The following is a 9848-nucleotide window of genomic DNA, read 5'->3' as shown; positions in this document are numbered from 1 at the left end:
ACACGAAAAAAATATAAAGGGAATTAAAACCTGAATTAGAGCCTGACTTTGAGCCTGACTTAGTGCACGACACTCGAATACCAAATTATCGCTTTTAATCCTCTCAAACATTTCTTTCCTTTCTTTTTTATTCCTTGTTCTACTCTACCTCAATACTCTCAGGTGACGGCACTGAAAGCACACCTAATAACGGAAATTTCCTGCAACACTCGTACCCCTTGAGTCCCTCTTTCTTCATCTGATAACCCTTGATCTGTGGCCCAAGCCATAATCAGTGTTAATGAATGTGAGGAATATCTTAAAATTACTTGACATGTAGTTGTATCGTTTATTTGTGTAAAGCCTATGGTATGAAGAGATACTAGACAATGAATATTGCTTGTCACCCACTATTCATCTTACTAATATATAAAGCAAAGTCGCTAAAACCGTTGTAATCGCTAACCGCGAAAACTACTGAACCGATTTTGCTAAAATTTTTCACACTGATTCATGATACTTCCTAGATGGTTTTAGTGTAGTTTTTATCTTAAAAATTTAATAACAATAGCAACAAATGAGCTCAAAGTTTTGCAAAAATATGCCAGCTTTTCACTTTAGTTCAGTAAAATCCGCTAGGTGGCGTCGACATAAAATCGAAGCTACCTGCAACATAATTAAATAAGTGTGGTTATAATACGCCGGAGCGTATCGTTAGCTGTATAGTCGAGCTTCGGCAGCTCATCAAGCTGTTGAGAGAATGCTGGTGATAGTCCTGCAGCTGGGTATCCCGGTTACGGACGACACTCTTCTCTAAGGGGGAAGGAACCCAAGTGTCCCTTCACCCTAAATCTCGACGAGTGCGATCAAAGAAAAATAAATTAATTCCAACCGATGCCGTCTCTGCCAGAATACCAGGAGACATATCTAGCCAGAGCACAATCTGCACCAACTCTTCAGAGTTGTGTGGCAGTCTCACCATCCCACCTGGTGTAGTTAAAGAATTTGTGGCTACAAATGTAAGCAAGGAAAAACAGCTCTGATGGGCACGGGAAGCCACAACGGCTACCTTCTTGGTAGTCGCGTCCCCAACGCGCTTACCTACATGTTCCCGTCTAAAGATGAGCAATTGAGCAGTTGGTTATCCGGGGAACGACCCGAGACGAGATATTCTTTGGTCAGCGGCGTACCTCCCTCCATCACAGTCTCCGTACATCGAGACTCCCAGGGTAAGAATCAAGCAACCCGTAGCCAGCTCTTCATCATCAGGAATAATAATAAGGAATAGCCTGGAAGTTTCACCACTGGCGCTTTTTAGGGCCATTATAAGTATTTACGTTCCCTACTTTACCATCAATTTCATCGGTTCTTTTTAGGGGCCACCTTAGTGTAAACTACCTTGCCAACAAATATATTTTTATTACCATTTCCGGAAGCGATTCGTCAACTAAAAGACTATATTAACTAAAGACGGGCACTATTAAACCAAGTCAGCTATTCACTGGCAGACGTCACCTGCGGAGTTGTTCTTCGCAAGGCTGGGAAACCCGGTGACCGACGACTCTATATAACCCTCTCGACTCTAAGCATTCAACCAGGAATCACTGATCCTCTCCAAGGTCTGCGCTGGGCAAACCTATAACAGCTATAAAGGAAAAAAAAACTTGAGCCAACGGGACAGCCTCCACTGGGCAAGTATCACTAACCAATCTCCCCATCTAAGATCATCAAAACAACTGAATCTGCAAATAAAAAAGGTGCTTTAGACACCAACGTCTTCGACGTTATACCGGGAGACGTTGGGAAAGAGCACTACAACTAGCCCCAAAGCTTCGGACTTTGTAATTTTTCTCCCAATCAGTCTGGGTCTTCAACAGTAAGCCAGAGAAGATCACCCTGAGGTATCCAGGCAGTCACAATTGCTGTTAACTGCAGTCAAAAAAGAGTTAACTTAAGAAGCTCACCGGTCTTTTTTAGGGCCATCGGACGTCGAACTACCTTGCCAACAAATGTATTAAAATTAACAAAGTTGACTGAAAATAGCCTTTAGTAGTCATAAAAGTCGTAAGCATACCAATAGTCGCAAAATGGTATATTGGAAAGAAAACCTCAAATGTATCTAATGAATACAATTTGAGGCGTCAAGAAACTGACGCAGAAAATTTATCGAGATTGAAACAGCAGCGTCAAAATCGTCAACTTAAGAGTCCATTACGTGAGAGATCAGCTTTTCATTGTACCCTCACAGCAATCTCTGAAATCTTTAAAGATCCTACTTCAGATTTTTTAATGAGTAGGAAATGTATTTGTGTTTTTGTGGTAATAAAAATGTTGGGTTTAAGGTCCAGGACTTTGTTGCTCTGGTAATAAAATTGTGAGATATGAGAAAAAACAATTTTTTTTTAATATAAATTTTTTGGGGGTACAAAATCTCAACAGCTTTAAAAAATAGCCCTTTTCGTGAATTACACAGAAGAAACCAAATCAACAACTTCTTATAGCCATCGATTATTTTATGGCATAAAGAACGCACAGTACTTTTCAGCATAATTATTTTTTTGAATTTGTACACCTTATTATTTGACCAAATAAACTATATGGATTCCGAAAAAATATGTTTTTAATAAGAAGATTTTTGTTCTGAAATGTATCGGGAATATGTGTAAAATTTTCTAACTAAAAATGTTTCACATTACGTGTCAACACACTACCGTGTTTTATTTAGTAAGTCTCGGGCGAAGCCGAGACGGGGGGCTGCTAGTGAGTACATATTAACAAAAAGTATAAAAATTATTAGCTAAAATCCTTGCGATGGTTCAAGATGATATGGTGCGGAAAAGAATTCTTGAGCAACTCAAAAAAAAAACTATTAGAGACTTCATGACATGAGAAGTATTAATTTATTTTTTATTGAATTTTCTAATTATCTTGCAATTACTAGTCAATTAAATGTCGACGTTATTCGCCCCTGCGTTACGTTGTAGTACGTGTTGCAACCACCTTAGTTATATATTAGTTCTTTTTTTTTTACTATCGTAACTTAGCCTTGTTAATTTTAGTTATTATTCCCATCATTAATTTGGGAAGAATACTAATAATGATTTTTGACTATTTCACATTCAAAAATGACAAAAAATGAATACACAACATAGTTTACCGATAGTTGAGGGGCTTTAACGCAGCAAAAATAGGTGTTTTTTTAAGGTTTGATATTTTTACTAAACTTTTTAAAACGATTAATTAATCAGTTCAAATATAGATCTGTAATATTTATGACATTTATGAAGGAGTGTTTTTGATACTGGTGTTACACATATCCATTGCATGCATCGATTAAATGACAGTGCGAAAAGAAGTACTCAAAGATTGTAACTAAAAATAATAAGTTAAAGTTAAAGTTAAAGTTAACAGGCTTGTGCACTGTAAGAATCAGTTGCAATTCAAGCAATAGTTATAGGATAAATGTAACTGTACTTTTAAGGAAAATAAAGTAATAGTTGTATAGTAAGGACAGTTGTAGATTCAGAAGCGTAAAATATAATCTTATACATACCTGTTAGTATAATAAGAAAAATGAGTAGTTTTTCCCGCCGTAGGAGAGTCAGTGGGTCCTTCCATCTTTGAAAGTTCGTCATTGCTGGCTGTAGGGTGTGTCTGAGCTGAAGGTCAAATGGTTAAGAACCGAAAATTTGCAGCCTCACTTTTTTGTAATTTGTAAAAGTATCGCTTATTTAAAGAGTTTTTGTATGGACCCCGTTGCAGTGATCAAACCTAGAATCGAAGAACTACACACGTAGTATGTAGATACTAGAAGGTGACTATGTCTTTTATAATCCACTATACATAAATGTAGGTTTCTGATTCGCTAAGCGGCAATTAAGTTAGCTTACGCTTAAATGTAGAAATAGAACTTACCATCCGCTGTAAGCCACATATCCTCATTATGCCTCCATTTTAGTTTCTTAAAGCTGTCCACACTGCCTTATTTATTGGTGAGACACACATTTTGGTAACTTAGTGCCTGAGAAGTAGTGTATTTAATAACATTGATTATAATTTTTTAGTAATTCATTTGGATCTTCATTCAATTGACCAAATAAATCTGAGAAAATTCACTTCAAATATCCCGTTTTTCTCTCAGATTTTTAACAAAAATAATTTTTTAGGTACTCCCTCGTAATAGGACGTATTTCACTCACAATGACATTTACAGTGAGAAAAGAATCGCGTACACGATTTTCAGTAAATGTGAATTTCATTTTATATGATTTACATGATAAAATTATTTCTATGTACATCATATGTACGGATATAATTTTTGTATGTATATCGAAAAAAAGGGTATCACCACCACTGGAACCCGTGTTCACGATTTTTTCTCCTATAGTACCTGTAATTGCGAGCAATATAAGTCTTATTTTGGCAGTATGCTGCAATAGTTTTTTACGTGACAAGTGCGGAAAAGACGATTTCCCGCATGAGTCGTGATTGCGAGTCTATCCCATGAGTGCGGAAATCGTGCTGCGTACAAGTTTTTTCGCAATAAGTGTGCGGAGAATAGGTGTTTTCCGCACCGATATTAGTAGGGAAAATTGATTTTCCACAATTATATCAGTGTTGAAATGACATATTTTCAGCACACTATTGCGAAAAAAATTTTATTTTAAAATCGGGAGCAAAAATAAGTTATTTTAGTAGATTAATAAGAGCATAAATTTTCCCTTGACATTATTAACTTTACTGAAACTTAAAACTTATTTTATAATAATTGAGAAATTTTACACTAAACTTGAATATATTCAATATAGCAAATAATTGGCTAAATTTTTGCAAAACGTCAAGTCCTAGATTTAATGCATGACTAACCAATAGTTTGTTAGAGTAGAGAGTATAATTTTTATTATAGGATTTTACTTCAAGATCATCTTATTTACTAAAATTAGCTTCTCTGAAATAGCATTAGACAATGAGTTACTTATGCATCTCCTAAAGAAAATTGAAATATCTAAGCTATGTTGAGGTCCTTATAGAAAAGGCTCTAGTGGCGTAATGTACTATTCTTTCAAATGCCACATTGCAAAGTGCTGGGAGTCGAACATTTTTTCGTGATATTTTCTGAGAAAGAGAGTAAAAACATGTTTCAGACAAATACGAGAATATAATCCGCACCTGTGCAGACACTATTATATTGTCACTGATACGCGCGAATCTTAAAAAACAAACATCACTATTTAATAGACCATTTAGCCTTTTCTTATACCTCTAGCGACTCTTATTAAAGGCAGAAAGATAATTTTTTCCCACAATATAAAAAATACACAGTGCATGAACCAAACGTAATGATGCCTTTTTGCTAGGAGTACATGCAAATCTATATAGGTATGTGTGCTTGACTGCAGCAGGGCTTGGGCCACTTTGGTTACTCTCAGCTGTACTCGAGCTTAAGTAATATTACTGTGAAACTTTTTATATCGATATGTATATAAGGGAGCTACTTCATCAAACGCACTACAAGTAACGGGCTGATAGGAACTCACTTTGTTAATTCGCCAATAGCGTTTAACATTTCATTTTTAAATTAAAAATAATTTTGGCCAATTGAACGACCCATGGCACAAATATTTCAGTAAGCACTACAAGCAGTGAAATGGTTATGTCCTTCAATTTTTTCCTGTAGAAGTGTTGATTTCACCTGTATTTGGTTCAACTTTATTGATAAAATTGTTTCGATGATGCAAGAGATAGTTTAAAAGATTTTCACATCTACAAAGCCCGACAATTACCAAAAGTTTACGTACAACATGATTCTATTTTTGTTAGATGAGTTCTTTTATATAAATTTTTCGAGCAGGTATTCGTAAACTATAACGTTTGGCTATATTTTTGGTGCAAGAACACAGAAAAATTCTGTCATTTAAATGTTGTCCTGGATAAACCATAACTTTTAAATCCCTTTCCAGCGCACTAATATACTTGAAATCTGCATTTTTGCGAATAGTTTTCACAACGAAGATTGCCATGGACTCATTAGGGAGAATCCTATATGCTTCTGCTCTATACAGAACTCCAAAAGCCCCACTTCCTAATTTCTTATCTTTAATTCGATAAATAGAACGTTGTACGTTAAATCTGGGATTGAATCAACTACTTGTTCTTTCATATGCATAAAGTCAGCTTCTACTAAGTATAGGTGTTTTTTTTTTTAACTCGAAACTATTATTGATTCAATGATAAAAATATTTAAGAAATAATTACAATCGTTATATTACCTTCCTACGTTAAACTTTTAAATATAAGAGTATTAAACGTGATGTAAGAATTGTTATGAGCCACACGATCACCACAATCCACAAGTAAAGTTTTTAACGTATAAACGACCTCATTAAAAACTTGATAATATCATTAATTGTATTCCAAATCTTCATTTTCATTACAAAGTTTTTTATAAGAAAATGACGTATAATAATACTCCCTACACCAATAATGTAATAAACTCATTTTGTTGTAAATGTCACTTAATAAGTTTTTTTTAAGGAAAGCAGTACTTTCAATAAAAGTAAGGAATCAGTCGTCAGTTTTCTCGAATAATAAAGTATGATTATGTACATCAATTTTTATCTTTTACAATAATTGTTTGAGATTTTGTCACTGGCCAAAAGCCATTCTCTGCAACACATGAATAATTACCACTGTCACGTTCCAAAAGATATCGTATGATTAACTTTTGATTTTCATCCTCTAAACTAAACTGCTTCGAAGACGATAAAGATGTACCGTCTTTAAACCATGTGATGGTAGGTGCTGGCGTTCCTTCGAAATGACATGATAAATAGACAGGATTTTCTAGATCTTTTGCAAATCGTGTTATTGCAGCGTCATTAACATTTCCACGAACAAAGTGGGCTGGAACTAAAGATTAAAATCGTTAAAGGCAAAATTAAAAGAAATCAATTTATTAAAACAGGACCTGGCATATAATTATTTTCAAAAAAATAATTTTTTATTCGTACCATTTACTTTGAGAGAATATAGTTCTTCGTAAAGGTTGTAAGAATATCTGAATGAACAATAATAATTCCCTTCATCTAAGCGACTCAAATTGTTGATAGACAAGATGGCACGATAGGTGTACTTAGTTTTCGTGAACGTTACGTGAATTCTTTCTGAAAAATTGTAAAATCCAAATGATTAAAAATCGGGACAACGAAACTGCTCTTTAAGTTTTAATAACTTTTATTATAACTTCAGTGTAGAACTGACCAGAATCTACGATTTCGTATCTTTTATCATCATACCATGATATTGGGTAAAATTCACGAATGACAGCAGAACATACTAACGAAATATTTTGACCTTCACAAAATTTCATTCTTGGTTTTATAATTCCATAAGCCTTATTGGGAATTCCGTCTTTAAATAAAATAATAAACATAAAAAAAAAATTCTGACCATAGATTTTCATCACTCTGAAAACTTAATGCGCAGATAATTTATTTAGATTTACGTACCTGTGATATAAATGTTATATTTTATATCGTTACATCCATAACTATTACAAGCCATGCATTTTATTGTTGACTCTGCTTGAGGTCTTAACATTACCATTGACTTATATTCAGTACTGTTGCTTTGCTCATCCGCCTTGATATCCTGTAAAAACTTTATTTGAATTTAAAATACAACCTCACTAAGCTTACCTTTTAACAGAAGTAAAAGCTTAGGCAAGTTTAATATGTTACATTGAGTTACGTGCATTATAACCTTTAATCACTAGTGAATAATAACAAACTTGTTCTGATTACATAGTTACGAAAAAGAAGAAACTGACTAACTAACAAATAACTTATGCCTTTTACTTTAATTATGCGTTTTTTCTTACATTATTTCTCAAAAGGAATTATAAAGATACTCATCTATTAATACATATTATAATATAAAATGTATTATTAAATAAATTTCAAATCCTTTACCTATGTAGAATGCAAATAACAATATATTGAAAAAGTTTGTCTTGCAGCTAACTCAACGGTATGCCCAATTTTTATTTTTATTTTCATCCTCTAAACTAAATTGCTTCGATGATGATGAAGATATATCGTCTTTATACCACGCAATAGTAGGTGCTGGCAAGCCTTTAAAGTAGCATGATGAATAGGCAGTATTTTCTAGATCTTTTGCAAATCGTGTTATTGAAACGTCACTATCGTTTTCACGAACAAAATGGGCTGGATTAAGATTTACTTGTCTTATTATTAGTATTATAATTATTTTAACAACTTTTTGGCCTACAAAGCTGTTATATAATTAATCGTATTTGGAAAATTCTAAGGTGCAATTCAGAATTAAATAGTAGCGCGGTCGCCAAGGCATCGTCTGCTTTATCAAACTTGCCTCGTCACCCTTCCACGTGACTTGAATATTTTAAATACCTTGAGTTATTACTTCAAATGATTAATTTGAATTGATAAATTTACATTTATAAGACAAACACACCTGTAGCTTAGATGTCTCATCAACAAATGTAGACTCTGTTGGATGACTGATGTAACTCCAGGATACATTAAATTCCAAGCGGCTTTTAACAACGCAAACAAACGTCGCAGTCTCATTGTAGCTGTAGTATATTTTTAAATAACTTTGATCAAACCTTACGCCTGGCTTATCTACAAGCAGTAAGATATTATAATCATTGTAGTAAAGAAGAGTTAGTATCACAGCAAAATATATTTAAACAGGTGTAAAATGGTACTAAGTAATAAAAATCAATCAAAATTAATTAAAAACCCGTGGAGCTCTAATTTTAAAAAACTAGATTAGTTTAAATATTTAATACACTAACATAATTTTACAAAATCTACTATTTACTAAAATACATCGAAAGAAAAAATATAAAATCTAATAGGATGAAGCTAAAAGTGTCATACTGCATATTTTGAGTTTAACATATAATTTACTAGGAATGAAAAGGGTTTCACGTCATAGCTTCACAGTAGTCTCAGAGGATTAGTGAATATATTTAAAAAAATATTTTTTACTACTCTTAATATCTATGATATAAGCACTGATTTTTGGAAGCTTGTTAAAGATGACACATTTTTTTGGTGGACAGGAATCCGGAAGCATGTAATATCATAAATGTTTATAACACATTTTTACTTGCTCTAAAATAATATTTATTATAATTATATGGTATAACACTTATAGCTTCTAGCTTAAGAAAAAGAGATATTTTGAACTATAAAATTAATTGATTATTTAATCTCTTAAGTATAGTACTGTTTCAAATGTTAATAATACTTTTGTATTAATAATATATAATTTACCAATAACTTCAAGCTGAAATGTTATGTTCTTTGCTTCCCAAATGTTCTCAGCTATTATAGTATAAATTCCATCATTGACAATTGAAATATTATCTATGCGTAAACTAAATGTTGTTTCGTTAAAGTTTGGAGTTATTAAGCTTCCTGAATATTCTAAAGAAAGAGGAATGTCACCATAATTATCTAACCTAAAGAGCAGTAAATTTCTGAGTAAGACAAAGTACTTATAAGTCTCGTGTTCATCGATTTAAATGTAAAAAAACTGTGCATTTTACCACCACAAATAAGGTTTTGGACATGCAGCGATATTAGCCAAGAAAGTTACAGATTCACCATAAAATCTTGTTATTTTTTTTTCGACAGATGTCAGACTAATATAGGGATTATTGGAATCTATCGACAAAAATTTTTAAGAACCCAATAATCATTCCAAAGAAGTGAACAAAAAGAAGTAACCAAGACCTACCATATACACATATATGTACTTCAGAACTTCTTGTTTTATTAAACGATGATTCTATTTGGCATACGTAATTCCCTGTATCT

The sequence above is a fragment of the Copidosoma floridanum genome, unplaced genomic scaffold (assembly GCF_036245765.1).
Source record: "Copidosoma floridanum isolate Cflo_tuat_1 unplaced genomic scaffold, Cflo_Japanese_pri ptg000020l, whole genome shotgun sequence".
Classification (NCBI taxonomy): domain Eukaryota; kingdom Metazoa; phylum Arthropoda; class Insecta; order Hymenoptera; family Encyrtidae; genus Copidosoma; species Copidosoma floridanum.
The sequence above is the reverse complement of the archived record's forward strand: the minus strand, read 5'-3'. Positions refer to the sequence as shown.